The sequence below is a fragment of the Argentina silus genome (genome assembly GCF_951799395.1).
Source record: "Argentina silus genome assembly, contig: scaffold_730, whole genome shotgun sequence".
Classification (NCBI taxonomy): Eukaryota; Metazoa; Chordata; class Actinopteri; order Argentiniformes; family Argentinidae; genus Argentina; species Argentina silus.
Genome location: NW_028152542.1, coordinates 5,001 through 10,000, shown reverse-complemented (window position 1 = coordinate 10,000; position 5,000 = coordinate 5,001). Strand labels below are relative to the sequence as shown.

Genomic DNA, 5,000 nt, shown 5'->3' with positions numbered 1-5,000 from the left:
GGCCCCCGCTCCCCCTCTCCCCCGCTCCCCTGTCAGGCCCCAGCTCCAGTCAACGGTTCCTCAAGGTTCGCTTAGAACCGCTTTTAACCTTGAATGGACAGATTAACCTCTTCTGCTGAAAGCCCACTTTGACTGATTTCCGTCTAAAAAAAAACAGACCCAAACTAAACTGCTTATAACATTGGAAATATGATGATCAGATGCAAAAGCAGGATGCCTGTTGATAGGGAACACTTATATGTGTGGATATGCTCAGTTCATAGTTCACAATAACATACTACACATGACAAGGAGATAAAGTAAACAATAATCTAATTAATAATCAAATTAAAGCAGAATTTGGGCTCGTATGTGGGCCGGTCCAGCTTAAGAGGAGTGGTGTATTGAATTGAATTGAATTAACAAATGGTCCTCTGTGGCTCAGCTGGTAGAGCATGGCACTAACAACGCTTAGGTTGTGGGTTTGATTCCCACTGGGACCATCCATACTGAAATGTATGAACTCACTGCAATGTAAGTCTCTTTGGATAAAAGCGTCAGCTAAATGGCATCTATTAACACCTGTAGACAATGTTACCTGATTAGGGAAACCATTGGGCCCAGAGTTTGTCCTGGTCAGGTCGCGTGATCAGGAAAAATATACAGCCCTACACACAACCGGAATACAATACAATACGTCACGACATCCCCGTGACTCATCCTGCCTTCACTAGCCGTCGTCATAGGTGTGGTTTGTGTGCCAGTCACGTGTTGTTCCAGCGCTAAAGCTCTGCATTCTCAAGGCTCACGTTACCGGGGACTGTCACTCACGTTACCGGGGACTGTCACTCACGTTACCGGGGACTGTCACCGTGCCACTGCCTCAGGTTTGCCTTACATTTTCCTGGGCCTTTGTTCTTGGGAGATGAAAAATGCTGAGGGTTTTACATGTCATTTTCCTGGACGCTGTTCTTGGGTGTCAGCTGTAACTCACCCTTATCGTCTGAAACGGTCACAGGACATGGCCTTGCCAAAGAACACAGCAGCCAGATAAGAGACCGGAGGTTTCCACAGGCTCGGAGGATCTAGAGACCGCTATCAACCATAGAGAATCTGTCAACTCCTTCAGTGCCGAGGGTGAATAAAGTCGCCCAAAACTGTCAACATTCCAGAGTGCCAAGGGTGACTTTATTCACCAAAAATGCATCAATGATGATGCTTCATTTTGTAACCAATCAGAGTGTTGTTGCTAGGTAAACACCACATAGAACACTTGAGTGTGGTGAGTGTTCCGGAACTCTTTGGCAGTTGGTGAGTTAAAGCCACAATCCTTAATTCGGAAAAAATACAACGAAATGTCAACCCCCGCCACATAAAGCTGATTTATACATTCTGGCTATAAAGGGTCGCGATGGCTGACATTCCCACTGCTGGGTTTAGTATTGTCATTAGTAGAAGCCATTGTGTGGATATTGAATGAAGGCTCCACAGACGACAAAGGAGACACCTCAGAGACCCTCCCTATCCCTGACTCCCTGACTCGGGGTGCGTCCGCTCATTGATTGATCATTGGGGGTGGGGGGGGTGGGGGGGGGGTCTTTGACTGATCAATCTGGCATGTCTCTATGGCTCATTGGTCAGTTCTCTCTTCCTCTCTCTGCCTGTCTCATCTGTCTCTCTGTGATGGTTCCTCCATCGCTCCGTCCTTCTTCCCCCTCCTCCTCGCCCCCTCTGTTTCTCTCAGCTGTGTGAAGCAGAGCTCCACCACTGCAGTCCTACATGTTTTTGTTAGGATGCTTCAGTTTAAAAAAACATTACAAATCGGGAGCAGGACCTCAATTAAAAGCTTGTTTTTCTCTTGTTTCACTGAAGTGCCACTTTAACACCAACTGCCAAAGCATTCCGGAACACTCATCACACTCAAGTGTTCTATGTGGTGTTTACCTAGCAACAATTTGATTGGCTAGAAAATGAAGCTTCATCATTGATGCATTTTTGGTGAATAAAGTCACCCTTGGCCCTCTGGAATGTTGACAGTTTTGGGCGACTTTATTCACCCTCGGCACTAAACGAGTTAAGTCAGAGAAACGGTGGTGTGGTGTTTGGAAATGCTGGTGAAAGGTTTCCCAAAGGCCACAGTCCTCTGTCAATCTCTAGTTAATGATTGGCTGCTTTGCCCAGGAGTTGTGGTGCTAACAGGATTTTAACTCGCTCACTTTCTTACTCATGCTCTCAACCCCACACCAACCCCGGCCCCTATCCCCCAGACACGAGGGTAGGTCTGAGATGATTAAAGAGATGCAGAGATGTAACTAGGCCAGTAGTTCTACCTAACCCTCTGCTCAGCCGGTTGGAACTTCCACCATGTTCAGTACAAGTGTGTAGGGGCTAGGCAGTTGATTACATTTGGGATTCAAAAACTTCTTCTATCATTCCTTCCCTCCCTCCCTCCCTCCCTCCTTCCCTCCCTCCCTCCCTCCCTCCCTCCCTCCCTCCCTCCCTCACTAACTCAATCCTGCAGGAGAGAAAGTGAGAATATAGCCAGAAAGTCTGAGGAGAATTACCATAATGATATGATTTCCCATTTTCTTTCTCTTCTCCCCTTCCCAGAATGTGATGGAACAGTTCAACCCAGGGCTGCGGAACCTCGTCAACCTGGGGAAGAGCTACGAGAAGTCTGTGGCAGGTGAGAGAGCGTCCATCTTACAACCTCCGAAGACACGACCGGCCGGCCAATAGCTTTCAATGTCTCTCACGCGTCAGAGACATTGTCAGCTTTTCTACATTATAACACAGTACCGTCATCTTTAATTAGATTAACCCATGACACAAGATTCTTATCATTATATATCATTTTATATATATATATAATATATATATCATCATCCATTGATTCAAATGACTGATTGGTGGCCTGGGGTGGTTCAGTGGTCTAGCACCAAGGCCTACAGTGCACATATATGCCCATGTCGGCATGGGTTGGAATCCGGCCCATGCCCTGCTGACATACCCTCTCCTCCTTACTTCCTGTCTTTTTCTACTGTCTCTGTCCAATAAAAAATGAAAAGAATAAGAGAGTGGGACCCTAACCCACTACCCCACTACCCCACTACCCCACTACCCCACTCCAAAAAAGAACCTTTAAAAGCATGTACTGATTCTCTCTCTGCTGTCTGTTTACAGCAATGACTCTAGCAGGGAAGCTGTACTTCGATGCGGTCTCTAAGATCGGGGAGAATGCTGCCGTCTCTCCAGTCTCCAGAGAGCTGGGTAAGTCCCTCTGGTCAATCTCTCTCTTAACATAGTCTCCTGACTGGGCTGTTAGTCTCTCTGTAGAGAGATCTCATCCTCTCATCTCTCTCTCCCTCGAAGTCCTTTTGGAGGTTTGGGAGCTTGTGTCTCTATGAAGACTCCCCAAATCAGGTTTCAACCCCCCCACCCCCCCACCCCCCTCTCTCTCGCTCTCTCTCTCTCTTTCTCTCTCTCACTCTCTCACACACACAGACACGCACACACTTTAGAATCACAGGGGATGTTGGCTTTCTGCAGATATCGCAGAAACGTGGCAAAAACCTGGTGAAATGGTGTTTGTGTGTTTGCATGCCCGGCATGCCCCCGGCTTGACTCAGCGCCTCAGCTACAGTCTGGACACGCATGAAGACATTCAGTCTCCTGACTTTGTCGAGTCGCCACTCGGAGGTGTTCCGTCCGGGGAGCACAAACCAGGGGACCAATCCAGCGTCTAGTTAGCTAGGGTGACATTCCCTCGCCTGATGGTAGTTGCTGAAGTCACAGCGATCGTTTGCAGAAGACGGAGCCGGTTTCTATTCTGGTCACATCTCCCCCCAAGCTCACTTCTCTCAATGTTGCCGATTTCCATTGCAAAGCGACTGATTTCACGCAGTTCGCTCAGGATGTGAGAGAGGGCTTTTATGCAGATGGTTGGAGGACCTGAGGAGACAGATAGATTTGTTTCTTTCACTTCGGGCTTTTCAAAGGAAATTGTGTTTGAACGACCTTCTCGATATTCAGTTCAGTCCTTCCAACAGTCATTGTTGCCGTTATGAAATCATATACAGTTTGAGTCCACCTGAAACACAAAAGTTTAGACACACCTTCTCATTCAATGGTTTTTCTTTATTTTTATTATTTTCTACATTGTAGATTAATGTTGAAGACGTCAAAACTATGAAGGAACACATATGGAATTATGTAGTAAACAAAAAAGTGTTAAACAAACCAGGATATGTTTTATATTTTAGATTCTTCAAAGTAGCCACCTTTGATGACAGCTTTGCACACTCTTGGCAAGGTGTGTCCTTTTGACTGGTACTGTAAATTCAGTGGTCCGGTTCGCCTTTAGGCTTCTGTGTGTGTTGTATGATTGGTCGTTCTCCATCGCTAGGGGTACGGAGGACCACCGTTGAGGACCCCCTGTGAAGCTGGGGCTACAGCCCACGGTCATTCTGGGAGGCCAGTAATTGCGTGATGTCGCTCAGAGACACAAGCTGTGGTTATGGTTCACCTCACTGCTGGAGCAATCTACAGAAAAAAATATTCAGTTGGATGTTCTGGTGCCGCTCGGCCAATTTAGGAGGTCGATCCAGGACCTCTTTGCTGAAGGAATGTGATTGTTTCTCCTGATATATTGTGGTTTTATAGGATGTATTGATGTCTGTGTTTAACTGTGTTGTGTTTTTGTATATGTGTTGTTGTGTAATTGTATAGATATTGTGGACAGGGAGCACCTGTAGAAGAGGCCTTGGTCTCAGTGTGTTTCTGTAGAAGAGGCCTTGGTCTCAGTGTGTTTGTGTAGAAGAGGCCTTGGTCTCAGTGTGTTTGTGTAGAAGAGGCCTTGGTCTCAGTGTGTTTCTGCAGAAGAGGCCTTGGTCTCGGTGTGTTTCTGTAGAAGAGGCCTTGGTCTCAGTGTGTTTCTGTAGAAGAGGCCTTGGTCTCAGTGTGTTTCTGTTGAAGAGGCCTTGGTCTCAGTGTGTTTGTGTAGAAGAGGCCTTGGTCTCAGT

The 5,000-nt window shown here is 46.9% G+C and overlaps 1 long non-coding RNA gene across 1 annotated transcript in view; it reads left to right on the top strand.

The window, feature by feature from the left end:
- LOC310824758 overlaps positions 1-3,251 on the top strand; it is a 5,694-nt gene extending 2,443 nt beyond the window's left edge. The window contains exons 2-3 of the long non-coding RNA XR_014555052.1: positions 2,590-2,665; positions 3,163-3,251. This is a non-coding gene — a long non-coding RNA (uncharacterized lncRNA). The remainder of the gene's footprint in view (positions 1-2,589; positions 2,666-3,162) is intronic.
- The last annotated feature ends 1,749 nt before the right edge of the window (positions 3,252-5,000 follow it).